The sequence below is a fragment of the Herpailurus yagouaroundi genome, unplaced genomic scaffold, assembly GCF_014898765.1.
Source record: "Herpailurus yagouaroundi ecotype Mexico unplaced genomic scaffold, PumYag 139, whole genome shotgun sequence".
Classification (NCBI taxonomy): Eukaryota; Metazoa; Chordata; class Mammalia; order Carnivora; family Felidae; genus Herpailurus; species Herpailurus yagouaroundi.
The window spans coordinates 37,810,577-37,824,776 of NW_024412394.1; positions in this window are offsets into that span (position 1 = coordinate 37,810,577).

Here is a 14,200-nt window from a genome sequence, read left to right on the forward strand (position 1 = left end):
TGAGTCACCATATGTGATTTTTATATGAATCAGATGATAACATGTTGTATAAGTAGCTTATAAACCATGAGATGGGTCATAGATATTGTTACTATCTTGGTTACATCTCTTCTGTTAGACTCAGTTACCACTCTAGATGGTTCTTTCTTTCTTCCTCCCTCCCTCCCTCCTTCCCTTCCCTTCCCTTCCCTTCCCTTCCCTTCCCTTCCCTTCCCTTCCCTTCCCCTTTCTTTCCTTTTTTCCTCTTCTCTTCTCTTCTCTTCTCTTCTCTTCTCTTCTCTTCTCTTCTTTCCTTCCCTTCCTTCTAGTTCTCTCCTCTCCACCTTCTCTCCTTTCCTCTCCTCTCCTCTCTTCTTCCTCTCCTCTCTTCAATCTGTCCTTTAGTGAGTAAAAAGAACAAGTAATTTGCTGACCTTGTGAAGTCAATTTTTGCTTGCGGTTATTTGAATCCGTACATCTATTATCACACACAATTTAGGGGATTCTGTATCCTCTGGTTATAGAAAGTGACCAATTTCTCTTTCACAGTAAGTGGTCTGATTTATTTTCCATTTTGTTTATGAAGAAAATTTTAATTATTCCTTAGCACGAAAATGCCACAAAAGAAGGTTATAGACTCATTTTTGGATTAAAATTATCTTTAAAATTTTCTTTTTTAGTGTAAACTTATATACGCTCAGTTTACAGAGTTTCCTTTGTCTTTGCTTTCATTTTTTGTTTTCACAAGAAAAAAGAGGAAACAAAAAGTCCTTTTGTCATGCAGATATATGGAGATAAATATAACTATGGAATGTTCTAATTGAAATGATTATGCATTTTATTATGGAATATTCAGCTAGTGCTTTAGGGTTTTAGCATAAATTTATTTCCAATATCTTTAAGATGAGTTTTTATTTTTGTCATATCATAAAGAGAATGCCATTAAAGGAATCCAGAATAAATACGATATTTCTTGACAGCATTTATTTTATTGAGTTCTCATTCTTTAAAATTTTGTCTGATGCTTAAATGAAATGGGAATCTATCAAATGAGACTGTCATAGGTTTATTGGACATGCAAAGTGATACAAGTCAGAGAAGGGGAAAATCTGTATTCGATTTCTGGTGCTTGTGTTTTGGTGTGTTCCCTTGTTTATACACAGCAGTTATCTTTTATATTATTTTTATTTTATAATGTGCCGTAAGGAATGTTTTAAGGTTGAATTATAAATAATTAGATACATTAAGCATGCAGTGTCTTAATTCAAATAAATTTGAGGTGATAAAACTTTAAATCATTTAAATGGTTTAAATGAGTGCTATTCTCCACTTTAAAACCTGAGACTGTAAGTGATGCAACTTCCTGGTCCTGAATAGATGAACAACTTGCCAGCTGCCTTCCTGACAGCAGTCTGTCTGCCTGTCTCATTAGAAGGGAGAATTGGTTACACACCATTGATCATCTACATGATCATTAATTCCCACATTTCTTATACACTTAAAGTAAAAGGCAAGAAGAAAGGTAACTGCAATTTCTCCCTTTTTAGTATGTCTGTAGAATGCCTTTTGACTATACATTTAAGAATCCATTCAACAGAGAATTAACAAAAGGCTAGTGTATTCCAGAACTGTGCTGGGAACTGGAGGTCTTTCTTGAACACGACTGTTCCTTTTTGTAGGAGCTTACTTCCTAGCTATGAGGGAGACCGACATCAAACAACTAATCCTCAGATTAATCATCTCATGAGGATTGTGATATCACCATAAAAGAGAGGCACAGAATATTACATAAATATGTTAGGCAGATGACCTTGTCTGCACATTAGAAATTCTTCGATCTCTGAGCTGGAAAGCTTGAAGGTGGGAGGGGAAGAAGGAATAGGTCTTGCAAATGTCTTGATGTGGGAATAAGCATAACAGATAGGAGCCACCAAAAGAAGCCAGTGTAGCTGGGGTCAGAGTCCACATGGGATGATTATCATGAAATGTGTTTGTGTTGCTCATCTAGATTTTGTTTAGGCCCACTTTGGGCCACCCTGTGCAGGGTCCTGGAAAGAGACTGATTACTTACATTTTCCAATGGGGGAAATACATCAGAATGTGAAGCTTTTTAAGGCAGTAATAACTTTTGTTTTTGGCAGTTTGGTGTCATATGTATCCTGAATTGCCCTCTTGTTTGAAATAATTAAAAGTGCTGAGCCGAGCTGGCACAAAAAAATAAGGAAAATTAAAAATTGGGGAAAAAATGATGTGAGAGTCAGAATCCTGGGAAAAGAAGTAGCCTTCTTTTTTGATAGCTGCACGGGGTAGAGAACAGAGAAGGTAAGGCTATGCTGGTGTGATGGGGAATCTGAAAACAGACTCTTGCACAGGTGCTAGTGGCTATACCATTAGTATGAGATGAACTAAAGCCTGCCAAGTGGAGAGACAAACATGTTGTAGCTCTGAGCTGTGTTGAAAAGTTGTATATTGATAATTCATAACACAGGGTGTCTTTCAAGAGTTGTGGTCCAAATCCACACAATCAGAGTGAAGTGAACAACATCAGGCTAATGATTTAATTGCAAGCTGTGGATCAGAAGCACCCCATAGACTGGCTGACAAAAACACAGTCTCTCTGAGGAACTCAACTTTGCCTCACATCTTCACAAATTTCCATAAATGAAGTTGAAAGAAAAGCGTCTCACTTAGAGTCCAAAATCTCACAAAGTCAGGCCCAGAAGTGAGAATCAACAGAAACAACACAGAGCTGACAAGATTCACAAAGACTAGATATTAGAATTATCAGACACAAAGTATACAACAATTATGCTCAATGTTTAATGTGTTTGGAGAAAGAAAATGTGACCAGAGAAATCGTGACTACTAAAACAAAAACAACAACAATCATTTTGAGAAAAGAACACCATAGCACTTCTAGAAACAATATGTATAGTAGTTGAAATAAAACAAAACAAAAACCCATAGGCTGAAGAAGGGAGGGGAGGAGACATGAGTTTACTACAGAGTTATATGCAAGAATATCTTTATCCATGTTTACACGTCTTTCTCTCTTATTCTTGTTCTATCCCTGGAAGTTTCCATTCCTGTTTTGACACTGCTTTTCGGGCTCGGGGAGCTGCCTTTACATTCAAGCATGAGACCGAGTTACCAAATACAGGTTGGTTCAGCATCTCTGCCCTATTCTGAAGTTCATGGGTGAGTGGCAGCAGCTTTTTCTGATTACCATCTAGAATCTGAGCTGCGGATGTCCCTGAGTGAGCAGTGGGTAACAGGACTAAAACACTCCTGTGGAAAGCTGCCCTTCTTCTGCTTAAGTGAGAGAAGAATTTTCACCCTAGATAACCTGACAGGACTTTTCCCTCTAAGGATTTTGAATAGACTGATGTATGACCCGTGGGACAGAGAACAGTGACTGACTGCTGACTCGCTGTAATGCTCCCACGTAGTGGCCCAAATACATTTCATGCTCCATCCTATGTTGAGCTATTTTGAAAGCCCAAATAAGGAGGGCCTCTGTGGGAGGTTTTAGGATCCTGGAAAATAGCATTTTGTATTATTACCTACTTTTATAATGTACAGGAGTTAATATTTCCCAAAGGATCTAATTTTTCTCACTTCATATTTTCTGCTAAATTGAATCTGTTCTTGTATTGCTGTAATTTACTTGGCCAAAAAGATTCTGAGGACAGTTTGAAACCAGTGCTTACATCCAGAGTCCAAATTAAAATTACTGAGTATTTAAAAAGCCCAACTTTAGCCAGCAGATGCCCATTTAATCTCTTGCAGATAGTATGGGGAATTTTCTTTAATTAATTTCTAATTAGGCTAATTTACTGATAAAGGCTATTACAAAGCTCTCATCCACAGAGGATAGAATAATTTGAAAATTTGTTCATTCACGTTCTGTGTATATTTCAATCTACCAGGGTAATTATGTTTGTTTTTCAATGTGGGTATTTTTCAGTAAGTCAATTTTATGATATACCTGTTTGAAGAAAATCTATGATTCTAATCTTGAGGGTCTATGTGTGCATGAATATGGATATGTATGTTTAATATAACATAACATGTATGAAGCATAAAAAATATCACCAAGCATTATTATAGGCAAAGTCTGAATTGGGTACCACAAATGACTGAAAGAAACACTTCAGCCTAAAATTACGCAAGTAGCTGATAATTTAATAGTGAAAATATTTAAAATACATGGAATCAGTTGTGGATGACAAGAATCATTTTTAAAATTTTTCTCCAAGTACTGTCCTCAACTCTGCTATGTCTGATTCCCCTTTCCATTCTTCTTTCACTGTGAGTCCATCAAAAATCTTTTGGATGCTTTTGTATATAAAAAGGTCTTCTAGGCAGAAGGTGAGTCAAAATTCCATGTTCCAGACCAGGATGGATGCACACATGTTTACTCTTCCTCACATAGGGTGTGTCCCACCTGACCTCCATACCCCTGTGACAGGGCCCCTGAGAGAACCCCTTGTGGAAAATGAGTGTTTGCAAGAGGGGCCGCAGCCTCCTTGTTCAGAATGGAGGTCTGCTCAAGCAGTGTTCTTGACCCTTTGACCTCCCTGCTGTCCCATACCTTTCACCGTCTGCCTATGCCAAGATATTAAAGAGACATGGAAAAGAAAAGACTTGGAGTACAAAGCAATCCTTAAGAATTGGGAAGTCTGCTTTTTAGAAGAAAAAATAAGCCTGTTCAACCCATTTGCTACTTACAGAGAACAAGGAGAGCCAAAGAGAAGTCACAAATAGGGAGAGCTGAATTTAAAAAGTAAAATAGAAAACACTTCTTACGATTAAAACTTTCCATTCAGCCTGTCTAGAAATTAAGTGAGCTACACTTGCCTAGCAGCATTGGGCTAGCAGCTGAGTTATCCTATGATAGGAATATTGCAGAAGTCATTCTGATACTAGGGAGAAGATGGGACTGGATAAACTTTTGATTTCTCTCTGAATTTGGGGCACCTAAGTGGCTCAGTTGGTTAAGTGTCTGACTTCAGCTCAGGTCATGATCTCGCCGTCCATGGGTTCAAGCCCCGCATTGGGCTCTGCTGACAACCCGGAGCCTGGAGCCTGCCAGGGATGCTGTGTCTCCCTCTCTCTCTGCCCCTCCCCCACTCATGCTCTGTCTCTCTCCATCTCTCAAAAATGAATAAATGTTTAAAAAATTTTAATTTCATTCTGAATTTAAGTTCTACCATATCAGTGTTTTTGTTTTAAAATAACATTTATACATCTGTTTATCAAAGTCAAACACAAATCAGAAAGAAAAAATAAAAACCTGCTGAACGATTTCAGAACTCAAAGTTAGTATTGTTATAATTGTGTATCTTATACTTTTTCTGTGTATCTCAAGAATGCAGAAACTGTATGCACACAAACTGTCTTTTTTATAAAAAATGGGATTTAACTGACATAACACCTGATTTTTTTTTTTACTTAAAATATACTGCACATCAATCCTAACCAATAAATAAGCTATGTATTTAACATTTTAAATACTACATTTATTACACAGAGTGAAATGATTGCATTTTATTTAGCCAGTTGTTGTTTTTCGAACTTTGTTTTTAATCTGTATTGTCTTGCCATTTACAAATAAAAATAGGATCAACTGTTTGTTGTTTTCTTTTTTTAATGGAAAGTCATTATGCACATCCTTTATAAATTGCAAGGGGTTCAGTTCATTTTCCCCAAATCATGAAATAACTTTTTTCTAATCAGCACTTATATAAAATAAAGTTTTTTTAATGACTGAAGCACACAGATGAAGTCAATTAGTACTAGCCTGCAAAACATTTCAGGCAGGCTGATGCTGTGAAAGGAAGCTCTGTTTTCTTTACTTTCAGATTAATTAGCAACGTGTTACAGGTTGTTTACGATCCTGCTCTACTTTTTACTTAATACCATCTTTACTCCTTTTAGTTAAATGTACTGAAAGGAGAAGAAAGCGTGGTGCCTAGCAATATAGTATTGTTCTCAAATGGCATTGTGTCTCGAATTCTAATGGAAAGCTTTTTTGAATAGATACATTACATTGTTTGTCCCCTTCACTGAATTCCTTGCCATTCTGGAGAGCTCTTAACAGGAAAGTTTATATGTCGAACAAAGAAAAATCAATAATAAACTGGGGGCTTGGAATTGATTTTACCTTGCTACATTTCTAGGGAAAAGCAAAATGGTTGGCAATATTCCTGGAAGAGGGATTTTGCAGTGCAATATATATCCTATTAGGGATTGTATCATATTTGCAAGATTCTTGATTTCTATAAAAGTCAAACTCATTAAGTCTAGTGGCTGGAAACAATTTACAAAATCTTCAAGCATTCAATGTTTGCTTTTGTAAGGACAAACCGGAGAGATGTTTGTTAAGGTTGCTTTCTTAGGCTGCTAATTTTTTTCCCTAAAATTCTTTCTAGAATGCAGTATACTATTTTTATTAAAAAAAATTATATCTTGTATCTATATCTTTACTAAACTCCGCCATCTTTTTTTTTTATTTATTTTAAACAACCTTCTATCTTTCTATGACCAATGGATGCAATTTTACTTCACAAGTTGATATATTTCCTGTGGCCATTTTTAACAACGAGTTGAAATAATAACTTTTCATAATTAGGATATAAATAATTTATTTCTTTAAGAATTCTGACAAAAATAGACCTACAGGTACCCAGTGGACTAAGCAAAAAGTTGCTAATAAAGACCCACGAGTGCTCATTTTTGACCTTTGGCAGTTTTTATAGTCTTCAAATGCCAAAGGTGTTAATTAATTTTACTCTTTCCAAGGTAGAAAATAATGCTTACTGCTTGAAGGTTCATTGCTTAGTGCAATCAATGCTGCATACAAATTAATACCAAGAATAAATGAATGCATGTAAGGGAAAGGAAAACTTGATTAGTCACAGAGCTAAATATACAGAGCATGGAGATGAAACAAGGATTTAGGAATTACCACTTTTATGGGATTTGCCCCTTCCCCTTGGATGTTTAAATCTTCACCACTGGCAAAGCCTTCTCTGAAGTTCCTTTACTTCAACAAATTGCCACTTTCACTATGTATGCACAACCTACTCATTATTTTCTGTGCCTCCTGCAGATCCCCGCATCTCAGTCTGGTTCTCTTCCATAGGGTTAGTAGCCAGATTATCCTGTGTCAGTCAAACCATGGCCCCCGTGTAGGCATGTTGCCATCATATTAAACAGCCTCCTTGTCAAGGTACGAAAATTCTTAATACAGATCTTGTGTTTCACTCATGTAAGCTGTAACATCAAAGAATACCTTCAGCTGCAAATGAGAAGATACCCGTCTGACAGTGGCTTAAATAAATACAGTAAAACCTTGGATTGCGAGTAACTTGTTCCGTGAATGTTTGCAATACGAGTAAACATTTCTAATAAATTTTAACTTGATAAACAAGTGATGTCTTGCAATACAGGTGGTAAGTGATGCCAAACATCATATGATCACAACTGAGCCAATGGTTCCTCTCTCTCTCTCTGTCTCTCTCTCTCTCTCTCTGGGGGATTGTGAATGATTGTTTCCCATGCTTGGATGTTCAGTCTCAGGCCCTAGTGTTTGGCAGAAATCAGTGATTTTTCAGAAGGTTAGAAGGTGCGCACACTGGCACTAATGTGTTTTTTTTGTCACTCAAAGCACCTATGGACAGTCCTAAGCTTAAAAATGCTTTGCTTCATTCTAGGTCAGGCTGCCTGCAGATAGAGACCCTTTCCTCTGCTACCTTATTGCCAGTTACATTACATACAGTATATGACAAGAAAAAGGTTGAAGAGAAAGGCGGTAAGAATGAGATGATTACAGTGGAAGTTAAGAAGGAAATCATCGAGAAGTACGAACGAGGTATGCGAGTGGCCGAAACTGCAAGATTTTATAAGAAGTCTACGTCTGCATCTCATCTGCAGAGGAGAAGGAAAAAACGGCAGAGAAATCCCTCACTTCAAACGAGATCAGGGAGATGTGTAAAATGTGGGAAACAGTGCAAAATTCTGTAGAAAAGCACCACCAGTATAAGGCTATAGCAGTGTGAGCAAGGAGTCTGTTTAATGACAATGCAATGTAACATTTCTGCAAAATCCTCAAAAGGAGGCAAAGCAAGTGTCTGTCATTGGATAGATTCCTCTTTAAAGTTGCAGGAAAAGAAGATTCCATTGAGCCAATAGAAAACAGTGATTCCATTAGTGATAGTGAAAATCATCTTACACAATAACCCTCCTCTCTCTGGTCTCCCTTACACCAGCCACGAAGGTTTTCAGAGGTAAGTCCAGGTTAATTTGTTTATTTTTCTTTATTTTTTATATTTTCTTTATTATTTTGTATTATATTACTGTATTGTTATCATTTTTATATGAATATTTTTGGGTTGTGGAACGAATCATCTGAGTTTCCATTATTTCTTATGGGGAAATTCGCTTTGATAATCAAGTGCTTTGGATTACAAGCATGTTTTCAGAACAGATTATGCTCCCAAATCAAGGTTTTACTGTATGAGTTTATTTATTTCTACCATTCTCACCATGTTTTCTCTTCTTTATCAAGATTATTCCGTTGTTCACAAATAGCTGCTACAAGTTCCAGGCATCACATCTCCGTTTAAATCACTAGCCCTTATATATTGCCCTCTATATTTATAATAACCATTTTACTGCTTTACTTTCAGTTGTGAACAGACATTAACTGAAGTTATTGTCCTTATGCCAGAACTTGCCTTTTTTTTTTCTTTTTTTAATTAGGTAGGCTCCATGCCCAATGTGGGGCTTGAACTCACAAGATCAAGAGTTGCATGTTCTACTAACTGAGCCAGCCAGGTGCCCTATAATTTACCCTTTTTAATCAGATTAAAATTGTGGCCTCACATGGAGGCCTAAATAATGTCTTCAAGTGTTATGATTATAACATTCCATTGTGTAGATTTAACCTATGTAGATATTATAAATCTAAAGACACAAAGATGGTGTTATTAGTTGATATTTTTCTTTATATTAAAAGACCCACAGCTTATTCAAAGCACCAAAATAGTAAAACAGAAAGGACTCTAAGGTAATTCTGCATGGAGATCCCCTTAGGAATCTTATTTGATTCATTTATGTATATTTCATTTATTAATTCATTAATTTATTTATTGAAAGAATAAATAAATACATCATTTTCCATTAATGCTTTAAATAATCTTTTTACCCAAATTCATTTATTTGGTTTATTTACAAGTTTATGTATTACAAATGGCATAAAGGGCCATTTACTTTTGCTTCTGCAGTCCTGATATTCTTTTATAGACTTATTTCTCAGAGGGTATCTAACTGCTGTGAACAGAAATCATAAAAGTTCAAGGATTTCCTGACTTTGAAACATTTTGTCTACACATTTGCAAATCTCTGGCCACAGCTCATGGAGACTGAACTCATCATCATATATTGAAAATTATTTGAGTTGAAATATGGAAGGCAAGTATTCATCCTAATTTTATTGCAAATAAAAGCAGTATGAATATACCACATGTGAAGAAAGAAAATGATTTTTCATCTACTGCATGGCATGCTAATTTTCAGATTGAAAAGAACATGCATTTAAATATTCTCTTTGAAATCTTCCTAAAGACTTCAGGAAATTGTGGACTTAAAGTAGATATAATTTTAAAAATATACTGACTGAGCTTGTTCAGACTTTATTTTTCATACCATTTTCTAGCATTTCCTCCTTATATTCAGCTTGTCCCAGTTTGACTTAATAAAATTCCAGTGGAAAATGTTTTCTTTCAAATCAGTGCATTGGAGCTACAAGAGATTTGCTGAGATTCCCGGGGGGCCACGCCCCGAAAGAATGCAATACTGAATAGGCTGAGAAAGAGCTGTGAATAATTGGCTATTCACACTTAAAGATTTGTATAAAAACATATCAACTTTTGCCTTTCTTAATGGCTATAAAAATGATACCCTGCAAACCATCGGTGTGTGGCCTCATTTACTGACAATAGTACCTTCTTTTGGAACTATCAAAAACAAGGGGGAAAACACACAATGGAAACAACTTTAAGTATAAATGCTGGTGAAATAAATATTCAGTTTGAGATTTCTTCTACATCAAATTAACATGATAGTCTCAGAGTTTGCTTTTCATGCATGTGTTTATTTTGGATTTTAAATTATATGTAGTATATGGTTTAGAATTTTGGATATGGAGTATTTCAGAAGAGATATCACTAGCATAACACAGTCATCATGACTGGGAACTAACCAACTATTTTTGTTTTTTTTTTCCTTTCTATTTCTCACAGCTATATATATATATCTGTGAGTTTATATATATATATATATATATATATATTCTTTGAATAGAAATTGCTTAATAAATATTTAAAAAACAACTGCTAAAATTTTGTGAGGGTTTACTAAGATCCTTTGCATATATTGATTCTTGCAAAACTCCTAGCCCAGGAATTTCTTTGTCTCCATGGTAAGAATAAAAAAACTGAAGTACAAGGTGAAAATGTGACTTACCTAATGTCACACAGCCAGTAATCAGAAGAAGAGAAATTTGAACCCAGCTCTGGGCTCTTGATTTCTGCTTTACAGGAATGAATACATGCCAAGTACCTCTTCTAGATACTTACGGGATATTTGAACTTAAATATCGAAAGAAATTTCCCCGTAATTATGTTACTGCTTCTCAAGAGATAAAGCAAAAAAGTGTAAACAGGGGCGCCTGGGTGGCGCAGTCGGTTAAGCGTCCGACTTCAGCCAGGTCACGATCTCACGGTCCGTGAGTTCGAGCCCCGCGTCGGGCTCTGGGCTGATGGCTCAGAGCCTGGAGCCTGTTTCCGATTCTGTGTCTCCCTCTCTCTCTGCCCCTCCCCCGTTCATGCTCTGTCTCTCTCTGTCCCAAAAATAAATAAACGTTGAAAAAAAAAATTTTTTTTTTAAAAAAAAGTGTAAACAAAAATCAGTGGCCTCTTTATAATATAAATGAAATCTTCATATCTTCATGTATTCTTTTCTCTTTAACAGAGATTATAATAGCACTAATACTCAGGGATACTGGAGGGCACAGACACATAAAATGACAGAAATAACTCAGTGGCAGCACCAAGGAGGTTGGGATGGCAGCCCTGGGCAAAGTCAAACTGGGGTTGTAAGAGAGAACAGATGATGATGTAGAAATCACGTTAAGTGCAACTTTTGCAGGTTTTTCAAGCTTTCCAAGGCTAATAAATGCATACATATTTAGGGCTTTGCCCTAATTATTATTATCCTTTATGGTACAAGGCTGAATATTTTTCAGTTCCATTTCATATCATTTTAGAGAAAGAGTTCTCCTATCTACAAATTGAGGGAACTTGCTGTGGCTAATGCCAGTCCATGTTTATCGCAATCTGCTTATTTTAACATTTACTGATATCTTACAAGTATGCAAGGTGAAGCTATTTTTCTCAGAATCTTGCCATGTATTACAATACTAATGCAGAATCCATATTACTTTAGATATCACCTTAAAAAAGACTGATCACCAGAGCAACTGGGAGGTGACTGAAGTTATTTCAGTTGATTTAAAGGCAGAACATATAGAATATCTTTAAATGTTCAGGTTTTCCTTCCTCAACTATAAAATCAAAGAAAACACAGTAATAACCCCTTCCTTTTTAAATATTTATACTTCACTTCTGAAGTATCCCAAAGAGTAGAGCAAGTTACATGCAAAGTTCAGCATCAGCAGTCTGAAAATACCCCAAAGCGCCTCATTGTCTGCAAAGCATGGAGACTTCCCCTATCCTGAGGGAATGAACAGAAACTGAAATAGCTAAACTTTCAGTGCCAGCTATGTACTTGATTTTGCTAGGAAATTTGATAATTAAAAAATATGGCTTAAGCTAGAGTCTTTACCTCTTACCTTCAAAGAGCCTGCAATCTACACATGATCAAGTTTACTGAAGTGTGCAGGCACACATAACACCACTTGTTTTGTTTTGTTACATGACACTGAGTTCTTTGGGTTCTTCTGTCAAAAAGGATATCTCTAGCTTCTCTTCCTGCTGCCTCTTCATGCTTGCTGCTCCTCAAGGACGAGTGCTTGGTCCTCTTTCTGCTTTTCCACTCTCCTGTGGTAACACTGAGCATTCCCATGATGAGTCTGTGTGCATGCGTAGTAAATGTTAATCTTGAATCCACACCTCTCTGTGAACTTCATTCCCAAATGTCTTTGAGCCTCAAAGACATCACCTCATGAGTATCTTACTAGCTTTTCAATACCAGTTTACCCAAAATGACTTTGATTCCCCTCAACACTCCCATGTCTGACAACAATATTTCCAATCTACTCAAACCCCTCAGATCCCTGTATCATCTTGTCTTTGATTTCTCCCTTGGCTGGTTCTTCAGATAAAATCTGGAATATCCTTTGTACCTGCTTTCTTCTCTGCCTTCTACTATACTATTTTAAGACAATGAGGTTGTTTTTCATTCAAAGTATCATTCTAGTTTCCCATATGGTCCCTCTGTCAGTCCTTCTCAAATATTTTAATAGCTCCATATTGTCTATTGCATTTTTAAGAATCAAATTCAGTTACTAGTACTATCACCTGAAGAACAGGGTCTTAAACCAGATAAAGAGGTATTTCTCTCTCACTTGAATCTGGGGGCAGGCAGTCCGGAAAAAGTGCAGTGGCTCTAGAATGTCATCAACACCTCAACGTCCTTCCACCTTCCTACTTAGAGCATGATTTTCGTCCTTGTGGTAGCAAAATGGTGGCTATAGCTTCAGCCATTATATTTGGTTCCCGGGAATAAAGAAGGGTGAAAGGGATGGTAAATGGCAATATGGGGTAGCAAAGTCAGCCCTTAGAGTGCTTTCTTGGAGATCTCACTCAAAAAAATTCCTTTATATAACACTGATCACCCTGTTTTTATGTGGGTAAATTGCCACTCTCAAAACATAGCTTTCTGTCAGTATGGAGAAGGGGGGAATAGATATTGAATAGGTGAGGGGCCTAACTTAATTTTAGCAAAGAGAATTCAAGGTGGTTCCAACAAAATGTAAGTTCCATGAGTATGGGACTTTCCTGTCTTATTCTCTTTTATATCCCCATCACATTGAATACTGAATGCCATATAAGTAACTATTGAATGAAGAAATTAATCTAGGAATGAATTCGGAAGTAGTTTTTTCACTCATTTACTTGAAAGACGTATATATTTTTTTATGTTTAAGGTACCTAGAAAACAAAGACTTTTTAAAAAGATACAATCTTTGTCCTCAAGGATATCATAGAGTACTATTGGTACTAAGCAAAATAAACAGGTAATTATGATGCAACAGATACAATGCAGAACACAGGAAAGAATTTTTAAACATGAGATGTTACTGGGGACACAAAAGGGAGGTCATTAATTTTTAGTTGGAAGGACAAGAACATACTAGTAAAAGACAATGTACATGAATTCCACGAGGAAAGGAATTACAAGTATTTTGCTTGCAGTTGTACCTCTACATCCAGTGCTATATCTGACACTTAGCTCATGTTCAGTAAATATTTATTTTAAACAAGAATAAGAGGAAGGCAAAGAAATGAGAGGAAATGGGGGACATGCCAGTTTTTGGAAGCAGTATGTACTAAGATATGGAAGGATGAATTTAGGATGTTCAGGTAAATATGAGAGCTTGGTATCATTGACACTTAACGGCCCACATCGGAAATATGAAAGATTTGAGGCTAGAAAATAAGCGGTGGGGAAATCATGAGAAAGTTTCTATAACAAGTAATGCGTGTATAATTTTTAAATTGAAGTGATGGGGTGCCTGGGTAGCTCAGTTGGTGTGTCTGAGTCTTGATCTCAGCTCAGGTCATGATCTCACAGTTGGTGAGTTTGAGCCCCACATCCAGCTTCATGCTGACTGTGCAGAACCTGCTGGGGATTCTCTCTCCTCACTCTCTCTCTCTGCCCCTCCCCTGTTCACTTATGTTCTCTCTCTCTCTCTTTCTCAAAATAAATAAATAAACTTAAAAAAATAAACTGAAGTGAAAATTGACTTTGAAGGATCTTAGGCAAAATAGTAACAGATTTTTGTATTTGAAAGATAATTCGTGTGGTGGAATGGAAAATGAATTGAAAGCTGTTAGGTATGGAGACGTAGGCAAAAATGGAGGCACAGCAACGAGTCAACCAGAATAGACTTAAGGCATTGATGGCTACAGGA